Genomic DNA, 13434 nt, shown 5'->3' with positions numbered 1-13434 from the left:
TTTCTGCAAGTAAGAATGGATTTCATTGACCAATTCGCCGCCTTCTATTTCTCCTCTAAATTAGCAATACAGTACACATTTTCAAGGTTAAAGGCATAAAATAGCACTGTACCCAGAGATGCACAGGCTCAGAGGCGATGTAGCCACGTGACAATGTAGCCGTAATCTGGGGAACGCAGAGGGTTGCTAGCAACCACCAGATGTTAGAGGAGAACCAAGAACAGATATTCCCTTCGAACCCCCACGAAGGAATCGATCCTGCCATACCGTGATTTTAGACTTCTGGCTGCCGGCACTGCCAAAGGATAAACTCCTGATGTTCTCTGCCACCCACTCACGGCAGCCCTGGAGAAAGAACACAGACTTTAGCTGTACTTTCTTCCATTCCTCAGTCTGCTTGGCATTTTTTTTTTTAATTTTTATTTATTTGGAACACAGAGAGAGAGAGATCACAAGTATGCAGAGAGGCAGGCATAGAGAGAGGAGAAAGCAGGCTCCCCGCTGAGCAGAGAGCCCGATGCGGGCCTCGATCCCAGGACCCTGAGATCATGACCTGAGCCGAAGGCAGAGGCTTAACCCACTGAGCCACCCAGGCACCCAGTCTGCTTGGCATTTTTATGATGAGTCTTTACCCAGTGGTCCTGCACATACCTGTATTTTAAACCTTGATGTTTTCCAGGCCTCTTCCCGAGTGGAATAAAATAGAGCATGAAGCCTTCTTTCACCAAATAAACCCCTCCAAGCAATGTCTTGTTCATCCTTTACTCCCCCTCCAAGACCTTCCGAGAACCTAGAACAACACCTGGCTCTCCAAAATATTTGTTTAGAAAATTACAGAACATACATAGGGTATTACTCCTTATCGTATCTCTCATCTCATACTAAATAGTGATTTAGGACAATTGAATTACTGTCTATTGGTGTTGGCTCACTTCATGGCCAATTACCAAACAATAAACTGGGTCACTCTGGTAGCCAATTTAAATCAGTCCATCCATACATAGTGCCAACAGTTCCACGGTCCATTAATGCCATTTTCATCAATGATTATATCAAGTCAAGCAAAGGAAGAGCCAATCACCAGAGCCAGGCTTGGGGTGCTTGAAGTAACAGACCATCATTAATCACTGAGAGCAGAACAAGAAATCTAAGATTTAAGAGGCAAAAGTAAAAGTTAATCTGAAAAAATGGGATTCCGTGTGCATACAGCCCTGACGTCCATGATGTGTACGCATACCTCATCCCCAACAGAATTTCTGTTTATTCATTTGTTATTTGTCTTAATGAGTTGGCACACAGGTAAGAGATCTGCTGGCTTCCATATACACTCGACTTTCTTTCCAAGCATAATGCAAAGCCAATGTTCTCATTCTGGCTGGGAAGGAGTCCTAATTACCTTAAGAACCAGCACATTTCAATCTCGTGAGGACTGAGTTTCACCGTATAAAAATGCCTCCAACACACAGATTTCTGTTTCACACGTAGAGAAAGCCAACTGAAGGTCTTCCCCCAAACCACTTAATGCCTGGGAGAATCTCTAGTCAACTTTATCATTTGAAACCATATCCCTTACAGGCAAACAAAAGGTCCTTAAAGCCTCCTTTTCACTGTTAATCTTCCCAATTTGTGGCATTTGGGTGAGGTTTTAATTAGCTCAGCTGCTTTATCATTCTATTAAGTATCTCCAGGTATCTGCTGGCTTCCTACGGGTCTCAGGAAAATGGCCCCCTTCCCCAGAGGTGGCTGGGAAATCTGTATTTGCTTTCAAAGTTCTATGACAAATTCATCTTCTTATTTCCTTTTCGCTGCTAGTCATTAAATGTTAAAGGCCTTAGGAAATTCTTGGTGCCCTAAACTCCTGTAAGTCTGAAATGGGAAAATCAACGGAAAGAGCTACATTGCAGATGTTTCTGTACCCACCTCAGGACCAGACCAGTCACGAAGGTGGAGTAGCTGACGGTCTACTCTGGGTTCCGGAAAGGGTCTCAAACTTCTTAGCATCCCCCTCCACCCCCAGATCCTCTCTGAAGAGGCAAAAAACCTGGGTGAGCTAAACGCTCTTTATGAAGACATCTTACCCCATTGCAGCATCGATCAGGGCACCAAGATGATGATAACTTCTGTAGAGCCAGGGGAAGAAAGGGCTCTGATGGCGCCAGGGTAGGCACAGAATACACAGCCAGAGAGGACTCAGAGAGTAGACGATAGAATCCTTGATCTCTGATCAGACAAAACTTTGTTCTCTCCATTCCAGAAATAAGACAAAGAGTCCTTTAGAATTAAGAATGGTACCCTGTGGAACAGCAAGAAGACACTAGATCCTTGGAAATGTGTATGACTAGAGGACGGATGAGAACACAAAAGGGCAGTGGGAAGGTGCCAAATCCTCCTAGCTGGCTCCTTCATAGCTGTGCCCGGATTGTTCTCCGCTATGTGGAGATGCCAGGGCCACCCATGAAGGTGACACGTTAAACCAACACATGTGATAATGGCTCTGAAAAAATAGGACTTGAGAGAAGGAACTTTGCATGAGGGAGGGGGTGCTGGCCCTAGGAGACGCAGTGGTGGGGGTAAGAAGCAGAGTAGAGAGCCAGAGACATCGAAGGCTCTGGTATCTGGCAGAGAAAGCTGAGAAACGGAGAGGGCAGCAGCACCTGGGTGGTACAGTCCCTGAAGCATCCAACTCTTGATTTTGGCTCAGGTCATGATCTAGGGGTCGTGAGATCCAGCCCTGCATCCATCTCCGAGCTGTGCGTGGAGCCTGCTTAATTAAGACTCTCTTTCTCCCTCTCCCTCTGCCCCTCTCACCCACCTCACTCTCTTTCTCTAAAAACATAATAATAATACATACATACATACATACATATATACATATATACATGGGGAGAGCAAAGACAAGGCTCACTTCTCTGTTGTTTGGAAGCTGGTACTAGCCCTGATTTTATTCCTACATGCAGGATAGATTGACAAGTACCAGGGGGAAGGAGTGACCAGAAAGAAGTCAAAGTAAGGTAGAAATGAGCAAAGCTGAAGTGTTTCTATGTAACATCCAGTGTTCCAAGACTCCCACAGGAAAGCTCCGGTCAGAGGTCCACAACTACACCCTGGACCTGCCCCGCATGATGGTGGACATGGCTACGGATCCGCTGGAGTATCTGTCTCTAAGTAACAGAAAAGTATACTAATGGCGGCCTAAGCAAAAATTTATTTTCCTTACAAAGAAAAAGTCCGTGTCACCTTGGTGACTCAGTGATGTCAGGACCAAGATGACTGCAGTTCGCAGGTCACAAGATGGCAACAGAAGCTCCAAGGAGCAAATCTCACACTGCATTCAAAGGCAGGAAGCCGAGGACAGGGCTAGGTCAGGTTCTCTTCTGTACCTTCCCCTTACCGGGGAGGGGGAAGGAAATTCTTTTCTGGAAGGTCCCAGCAGATTTCTTAAGTTCTTGGTGATCTATGTGACATTCCTGTCCTTAGATTAGGGACTGTGCCCTGATTCCCGAAAATGAAAAGATCCCCCCCCCCCCGAAGCCTACCCAAAGAGGTTGCCCCTGCTCCTTCCTGTGAGCCTGGGGGATGGGGCCAGGGCCTCCTCAGGGTCTCTAACTTCTGTTGTTGATGAGATCTGAGCGTCCACCGAGCACCACCCTCGGAGCAGAGCTGTCAAGACCAGCAGAAACAGGAGATGGCCTGGACTGCCATAGAGAGAAAAGCGTGCATCCCGGACGGGCACACTGTCCAGATTTAGAAGCAAGAACTAGCCTTCCCAGAGGCTCCTTTGAAACTGTTAAGAAGTTATAATTAGACTTTGTGCTTCTGCTAAGCCTTTCATCCCAGGAGCTCAGGGCGCTTCCCTGCATCATCTCGTTAATCTTCACACCATTCGAGGCAGCCGGCATCTATGGTCATCTTTATTTTCGGGATGAAGGAACTGAGATGTAGGTACAAGTTAATGACTTGCCAGATGTCATATGCTCTGTGAGTCACCAGCCAGCTGGGGACGGCACCCGGATTGATGGGTGCCCAATTACCCCAACTCAATGAAGACCCGGGACAAGTACGCAGAGGTCATTTACTTACCCAGATAGCGTGAGTCCTGAAAGGCGACTCGATGAGAATGTCAGAGGTCTGGGCAAAAAGGCAAGAAGAAGAACAGTGTGCAGGCCGTGACTGACAGTCCAGGCAACCTTGAGCAAACCACTCGCACTTTCTGAACACTTTCCTTATTTAAACAATAAGGATAGTGACAGCTACCCCCGTCTAATTCATTAAAGCTGTTTTAAAGACAAAACGCGTCTTTCTAATGAAACCATGTGAGCCAGGACATTTTTGTAAAATCGAAGACAACCGAAGGGGTTGGTAGAACCAACGTGTGGAAGCAGCCTGCTGCTTCTGGCTTATAACAACAAGCCTAAATTGCAACCAGGCGGTTATACAGAACCCGTCCCAGATGATCAAGGAATACCCTTTTGCCATCCAGTGCACTAAGAACAGACTTTCAGCACCCACTGTATGGAAAATGCGAGGTGGGATACGGGCATAGCCGGGATGTGACCCACATCCTCGAGGAAATAGTCTGGTGAAAAAGCCAGACAACTGAACCCCTGATTTCACTGGGAGGCAGAATGAAATAAGATCCTAATGGACAAGATGGCCCAAAGGTGGAGGTGGCGAGGAGAGGCGGAGGTGGTTCAGCTCAGCCGGGAGGCTGGAAGAAGGTAAACGGGGAGAGGAGGCAGAGAGAAAAAAAAAAAAAAATCCTCAGCTCTTCTTTTTCTTTCTGAGGGTCCATCATTCTTTTCTCCGGGAAAGATGAATTCAGGGTGGCAAAGCAGCAGGCGTTGAAGGCTGGGTTCTCTTTGTTTACTGCGGTGGGCGAGGGATCTGCTGAGAGAAGAACATCCTTTCCTCCGCGCACCGGGCGGGCCGCTCTCCGCGGACAGTCTTCTTTTTGGACACTGGAGGGCGCCCCTCCTCCTCTGCTGGTTTCTTTGCGGCGAATGCCGCCAGGCCCGCCGGCTACAAAGACCAGGGATTGCGTCTCCAACCCGTGCAGCCTAGAAACACTGCGCCAATGCCTGGGGAGCCTGGAAGACAGGGTCACAGGCATGCCCAGCTTCCAACATTTTATCTGTTTTCAACGAGCCAGGACAGATGTTCAAAAACAACGTACACTCGAAGGACAAGAATCCCTAGAAAATCCTCAGGAAGCAGTAAAGGAAGACTGTCTACAGGAAAGAAAGAAACAGATTCATAAGGAGCTGGAAATAGTTTCTCTAGCCCTGGCAGAGAGGTCTCCCCCATCCGAGGCTTAAAATAAAGGGGTAACCAATTGGCATAGCAGCATGCTGTCCCTTCCCAGGGACATTTTGTGTTTAAAACAGCTGAATGAAGTAGACGGGGCGGTGTTACAGTTTGATGCTAAGGAGACTTATGGGAGAAGAAAGGGGCTTCCAAATCTGACACGTGACCAGAAAGGGAAAACAGTTACCTTTCATTTATTTTTGACAATTAATGGTTAAGGTACCTGAAGAAAGGACACTAACCAGGCAGGCTCAGTACCAGGCAAGAATTCCTAAATTGCACTAACTTGGCTGTTGCCCAAAGTTCCTTTGTTCTCGCCACACCCTGTGGTGAGATGTAAACATACCCCTCACTGCCACCCTGTGTTATTTGTCTCCAGGGAACTAGAAAGGAGGTTTTAAGATAAGGTGGGAGGAAACACTGACGGCCAATTAGGAATCTTTCTCGCTCAAAACTTCCCTTACAGGGGCGTCTGGGTGGCTCAGTCTGTTGAGCCTCGGACTCTTAGTCCTGTTCTCAGGGCTCAGGGGCATGGAAATCAACACACACACACACACACACACACACACACACACACGCCCCGCCCCCGTTGGCTCTGGGCTCCTGGCTCCCTGCTCTGGGCTCAGGGCCGAGTCCGCTTCTCTCCCTCTCCCTCTGCCCCTCCCACCACCAGCTCCCTCCCTCTCTCTCTTAGATAAATCAATCAACCTAAAACAACCAACCAACCAACCAAACTTCCCATTAGAATTAATAAAGGACTGTTTTGCATGGTTTTGTCTCCTTAGAGTAAGTAATTGCATGATTTTGGGTTAGCCGCTGGGATGGGGGACTTCTGCAGTAGAATAAACCTAAACTTCCCAAACTTTGAGATGGACGAGAGCTATGACAGCATGTAAAAACAAGAATGACCACCACACTGAAATTATCCCTTCTCATAAGGGAAAGAAAAATGTCAGCTTATGAAAAATTTTTAAACAACCTAATAACTACATACTAACCTCCAAAATAGATCAAAAGTAGTCTGAGAGATGCTCGAGCAAAAATCCCATACCTTGCTCCAGAGTATTTGTCAAGACACATGCCTTAAACATACTGTATATATTGACAGCTGCTGACAGACTAGGGGAGCGCCATCATCGAGTATGTGGTTCATCAGCCAGAGCCTGACTCAGGTAGAGCCCATGGTTAAACCCTAACTTTCCCCCTTTATCGGCTGAGCCTGAGTCCCAATGTTTGGCACAGTCACGGGATCCTGGATTGCCTTGGTGTCAGAAAGTCTCTCTCCAGTTCCCTCCCCACAGCAGAACACTGGGGATTAAATCTGAATTAGAGTGTAAATGGAACAGTGTAATATTGGGCCGAGTCCATCTCTTTCTGGAGACATCTCTCTGGGTGTTATGGGCTAGTAGGAAAAACAATGACTCATACGGTTTCTGTAGTGGTCACACTCTCCATAGGTTTGTGTGTCTGAAATCACACCAACACCGCTCACTCCAAGGACATCTGAAACTAGAAACATTAAGGAAAGTAAGATTGAAGAATAAAGATTATGTGATGGTTAGTTTTATGTGTCAGTTTTATGTGGCTATGGTACCCAGCTGCTTGGGCAAACACTAGTCTAGATGCTGCTGTGAAAGTATTTTGTAGATGTGATTAAGATAGACAATCTGTTGACTTTGGGTAAAGGGGATTACTCTTGGTAATGTGGGCGGGTTCCTGCAATCAGTGGAAGGTCTTAAGAACCAACTGGAGGAATTCTGCCTCAAGGTTGTATCATCTTGGGAGCTCCCCCTCTTCTTGCTAGATGGGATGCTGCCCAATTCCTGAATTGTTTAAGAAAAGCAATTAGCTTTCAAACTATAATTGTGTCTCCAGCACGCTGGTCTGCCCTACAGATTTCAGACTTGCCAGGCCCCATAATAGAGCCAATCTTTCAAAATAGTTCTTGGTGTGTGTGTTGGGGGGTGGGTGTACATTTGTATATACTATTCGTTCTGTTTCTCTGGAAAACCCTGACTGATACAGATTTCGAGTGAATCTATTTTATTTTTCCTGCCAGCTAAATTAAAACAATGAAGACCTTTAGTAATGCTATTTTACATGGTATTACACATAGCAGGGACTTCTGGTTTTATTTGGGTACCCAGCCCTTCTCCAGCAGCCCACCGACTTCACTAGAGGCTGACCTGACTCCCCTATTTCAGGGGTAGTCCTGACTGGTTTGCGGGGGAGATGTCCCTCTTGCATCGATTGGCTCAGAAGGGATTCTGTGACTTTGGTCAGGACCAATGAGCTGTAAGAAGTTTGTTGTAAACTTCCAGTATGGTTTATCCTCCTGCTTCTGAGAGGCATTACAGAATTAGTATTCTCTCTCTGCTGTTGGAGGAGAACAGGTGACGGACGGCCCTGGATCCATACTGGCCACCACCCTTTGGTGGGAGAGAACCGGGTCCCTAATGCTACCATCAGCAATAATAACTTTTCCACTAGCTATTTTAATATATAAAAAGCTCCAACAAATGAATGATGATTAGAAAAAGAACCTAATGAGGAAATGGGGAAGGGATAAAGGCAAAAAGTTCCCAACAAAAGAAATAAAAATGAATCTTTTTAAAAATTATTTATTTATTTTAGAGAGAGAGCAGAGGAAGGGGCAGAGGGAGAGGGGGAGAAAGAATCCTCAAGCAGACTCCCTGCTGAGACAGAGCCCAAAGCAGGGGTCGATCTCAGGACCCTGAGATCATGACCTGAGCCAAAAGCAAGAGTCAGCTGCTTAACTAGCTGAAACACCCAGGCGCCCCAATACAAATGAAGCTTAAACCTTTGGGGAGATGTTCAGCCTCCCTCAGAGAGAGGGAAATGCAAATTAAAATGGCAGTGAGGGTGTTTTCTCACCTCAAAGACTGGTAAGTTATCAAAGAGTTTAAAAACACACTGTTGGGAACGCCTGGGTGGCTCAGTAGGTTAAGCCGCTGCCTTCAGCTCGGGTCATGATCCCAGGGTCCTGGGATCGAGTTCCGCATGGGCTCCTTGCTCGGCAGGGAGCCTGCTTCTCTGTCTGCCTCTGCCTGCCTCTCTGCCTGCTTGTGTGCTCTCTATCTCTCTCTCCTTCTCTCTGACAAATAAATACATGAAATATTAAAAAAAAAAAAAAAGGAAAAAACCACACTGTTGAAGATAGAAACAAATAGCAACACCCATACCAATAATGAAACGTATCACTGAAAACCAGGATTACAAGTCAGAGTAGAAACAGTTCAACTTTCAAGAAAGACAATTTGGCATTATCTGTCAAAACTACAAATGTACTCCCCCTTCGCCGCAACTATTACCCTTTTAGAACTTTATCCAACAATTATAGTTACCCATGTATAAAATGATGTTATTTGTGATTGCAATAATTGGAAACAAATACATAGCAGTGGAGAAAGGATTAAATTATCATGATGCAGACAATATGATAAAAAAAAAAGGAGGCAGCTCTCCATGTAGTAAAATGGAATAATCTTGAAATTCTATGTTAAATAAAAATATAAAGGTGAAGAATAATGAGTATTGTATGATACCATTTATATTTTCTTTTAAGAAAAGCTAACTATAGGGGCACCTGGGTGGCTCAGTGGGTTAGGCCTCTGCCTTCGGCTCAGGTCATGATCTCAGGGTCTCGGGATCGAGCCCCGCATTGGGCTCTCTGCTTGGTGGGGAGCCTGATTCTCCCTCTCTCTCTGCCTGCCTCTCTGTCTACTTGTGATCTCTCTCTCTGTCAAATAAATAAATAAAATCTTTAAGAAAAAAAAGAAAAAGAAAAGCTAACTATGTTTGTGTCACAATCAAGTGAGAGACTACATAAGAAACTGGGAATCGTGGTTCTCTCCAGGGACTGTAACCTGTGAACTAGAACACAGAGTGAGAAAGAGTTAATCTTCCACTAGGTATCTTAAAAAAATGTTAAACATATAAATGTACAGCAGTTATTTTAAAATTAATAAACTTGGAGAGAAAATGAACTTATTATTATATATACATTTACTGATTTGCTATCATGACAGTAATCCTGAAACTAAATTACACACCTGTATTTTGGATAAATGATAATTAATGATCAGATATAAAACAATGATTTGGTACATTTGTTCTCATTTCTTTTTCTGTCTAAATAAGAGCAATGGAAAAAGGATCTTGCATTAAGGAAAGAAAATGAATCGTATCTATAACATTTTAAAAACTAGTTTGCTAGGCATTTGACTTTTCCTTGTATTCTACCCCTAAAGTGCTCTACCTAGATGCCTTCTAATTCAGTGTCTTGTCATCATTCACACCCACTTACTCAACAGATATTTACGAAATGCCTTCAGCGTGACAGATACTAGGGCTCCAAGAGTCTAAAGTCACTACCTCCTGTCTCCATGATCTCAGTCTGTTTACGATTGTCATCCTCAAGCCAGATGGGAAGAGTGATGGCATACTCAATAAACCGAGAGCTGCAGGTCCTAAAACATGGAGAATGCACCAGCAGAAAAGACCACCGTTTGGGAAAGAAGATGGCGAGAATTCATGGAGAACAGTATTGGTCTGCAGAAAATGATTCTAGAAGGAACCTTTCCCACTAGAGGGTTTCCATGACCTAGTAAAAGCTTACCTTAGGAAGAAAAATAAGGGGGAAAGAGGAAGGAATAACAAAGAAAAGAATGGGCCCAGCTGACAAAATTATGCACGAGAAATAACCTCTGAACCTGGGATTAAGACACTCACTAATTATTCATCCACTTGTTTAACAAATGTTTACTGAGAACTTACTCTGTGCCAGGCTAAGCCCCTGCCCTTGAGAAGCTAACATGGGGCACCGGGGTGGCTCAGTTGGGTAAGTGTCTGCCTTCAGCTCAAGTCATGATCCCAGGGTCTTGGGACTGAGCCCCACATCCAGCTCCCTGCTCAGCGGGGCGTCTGCTTGTCCCTCTGCCCCTCCCCGCTGCTTGTGCTCTCTTTCTCGCTCATGCCCTCTCTCTCAAAAAATAAATAAAATCTTACGAAAAAAAAAAAAAAAGAGAAACTAACACACAAGAGAGATAGATAATAAATCACTAAATGTATACCGTACTGGCAAGCCATAATAAACGCTCTGAATAAGGGAAAGCAGGATAAGGAGATAGAGTGATGGGCCACCATTTTAGATGGATGGTGAGGGAAAGCCTCTCTGAGGAGATGCTGAGCACAGTTTTGAAGGAAAGAGAGACCCGTATGGGTACTTGGCAGAAGAATTTTCTAGGGAAAGGAAAAAGCTCTGGCGTGGAAATGTACTTAATTAAGAATTTGAAGAATCAAGAGACAAAGCTGAGTGACTGTCCTCATTAAGGTTAGAAGAACATTAAGGTTAGAAAAACATAAGGGTCAGTGTCAGAGTGTCTTCTAGAAAACCCATCCAACAGTTATGCAATTCCATTCAGACAGTTCTGGATCTTGGAAGCAGAAACAGCATCTTATTTACAGACGGGGTAGGAGTGTGCTCACATGAGGTGACAGTTGCGAATTGCCCTCTGACCAAAAAACACTCCCCCCGACTCCCGTGCAACCCTTTGGGGTCCAAATTTTTAGGTGAGCTTTGAACACCTTAGAAAGATAATGTATAGATTTGAATTCATACTCAGGCAAAAGTAACCATTATCTGATACTTCTGTGAGCAGCATAGTCTTTCTAAATTTAGGGAGGGTAGGGCATTGAAAAAATTAAACACATATAACGCAAAAACTGTAAGCCCCCAGATCAAGCTTCAGCAGCTGCACTATCTTCTCTCAGACAACTGCTGAGCAGAAACATTCGTTCTCCCCAGAGAGAAAAAAGGTATTTCTGTTAAGCTACCACAGCTTGTTAGAAATATCCCTTAGGGACATACAGCTCCCTTTGGAGTCTAATTATATATTCACCCAGCAGTGTTCTGATCTGAATTTAGCTACCTGGGAAATACCCAAGGAGAGAATGCCATGTGCAGCCAGCTGCACTAATGGCACGGTGTAAATTAATAAATGTATCCTGTTCTCTATAATTCCAACTCTGATGAATTTTGCAAGGGTGATAGAGCCCAAGACCCAATTCCGAAGCAACCTAATGAATCCATGGAACGGTCCGTGGAATTCAAATCTACGAACTCCTCGCTTGGACCTCACCACTCTAAAACCTCTCCGGATCTGGTAACTAAGGAAATTGATCTCCTGGTTGTAGACCCTAGAAGGAAGAATCCATTCGTTCCGTGAAGGATGTGAATAAGTAGCTGCTCTGGGCCAGGTGCAAAACTTGTAAGGGAAAACAAGACCTGCCTCTTTCCATGGGAGACCAATCAGGTCCAGCAGTTAAGCAGAGTGGGACCGAGGTTGAGGTCCCCCTGAGGCTGAGTTCTGTCCTCAGACTGGCTGTCAAAGGGCAGGGAGGGAGCTCTCCCAACCTTAGGCTCCATGGTGGGAGGAGGACCCCCTGCACCCCACCCCCCACTCCATGAGACACACATTGAAAGGAGGCTCCAGAAATAGGAAGTGGGTATGGCTGGAGGCATTCAACTTGGACGAAACTTGATGTAGGAAATCAGACAGAGAGGCAACAAAGAGGGAAATGAGGAATGGGCTCTATGGATAGCTGATCTCAAAATCAAAATTCACACAGAAACCATCATTAAATGCATAAAGATGCTCCAGGGAAGAGAGTCCAACTTTGAGAGTAACCCTGGGAATAATACCTCCTCGGTTAACTGCAAAGAGGTATCTCTGTGGGGAAAATAATGAGCGTCCCACCTGCCCTGACCAGTGTTATTGAGAGATTTTGAGAAAAAGGTGATTTAAAGCACAACTTGAAGCCACCTCAGTATTAAAAGCTAAACAAATTTAATGTTAATTATATGTTTAGTACAGTTGGCATACCAGAAGTGAGTCAAATTTATGGTAAAGTTATACTTTTAATAAAACATACATATATTCTATAACACATTTGGGCCTATTTTATAATCAATATACAGAGTACATTTATGTCCATTTTATGACCTCTAATATAATTTTACTACTTATATGATTATACTAAAGGTTTATAGATGTTGCGGCTTTACATGTATTATATATTCTTAGCCTGATCTGTAATTTCTTTGGAATGAGAATGTAACACAGTCATTTAAGATTGACCGTGCTTTGTATAAAGCACTGTTTCCAGGGTCACAGCAAAAGTGAGGTCTGGCCATTTACTGTCCTTCTACATAAAATTTGATTTATTCTTATAATAAAATTGTTGAGGTTTTGGCTGGGTTCTCTGTGAACCTACAAAATTTGAACTTTACAAAATTACACACTATGTATGTTTCCCAAAGTTTACATTTTCCAAGATGTAAGTGTTCATTTAATGTTCTATTCTATGAGCGTTCCTCATGTTCAGTAAATGTCTTGGGGCTGTGATAGACATTTCTACAGTCCAATATAGGACGAGGATATAACGAATGCTTAAAGGAAGGATAGGTGAGCGGAGAACATACTTGACTTGATGCTCCACTTCTCACCTGGGTCAGTACCTTGCGCAAAAGCTAATTGAGCCAGACTTTTCCCATCGTCGCTCGCTCAGTATGCTGCCCCCTAATGTCTGCCTCCTGACAGTGCCCTATGAGCTCAATGCTCTGCTCAGCCCATGCCCTACCTTTGCAGGAGCAGATGAAAGATGTGAGTTGAAGACAGAAATAATTCTGAAATATATATCAAATCCATCCCCCAAGCCCCACATGATTTGTATTTTCAAGATTGCAACAATCTAAAAGTCTACACTCCTGGTATTATGGGCTGAATTATGTCCTTCCAAAATTCATATTTTGAAGTCTTAACCCCCAACACCTCAGATGTTGACTGGAAATGAAGACTTTAAAGTGGTAATTAAGTAAAAATAAGGTCATTGGATGGGCCCTAATCAAATATAACTGGTGTCCTCACAAGAAGAAAAGAGTAGGACGCAGACACACAGAAGACCATGTGAAGACACAGGGAGAAACCTCAGAAGACACCAACCCTCCAACACCTTGATCTTAGAATTACGGCCCCAGGATTGTGAAAAAATTACTTCATTTGTTCAAAATGCCCAGCCAGTGGGGCTGGATTACCTCAGTGCTAGTGA

The sequence above is a fragment of the Lontra canadensis genome, unplaced genomic scaffold (assembly GCF_010015895.1).
Source record: "Lontra canadensis isolate GAN:19392208 unplaced genomic scaffold, GSC_riverotter_1.0 scaffold44, whole genome shotgun sequence".
Taxonomy (NCBI): domain Eukaryota; kingdom Metazoa; phylum Chordata; class Mammalia; order Carnivora; family Mustelidae; genus Lontra; species Lontra canadensis.
This window is presented reverse-complemented; position numbering follows the sequence as displayed.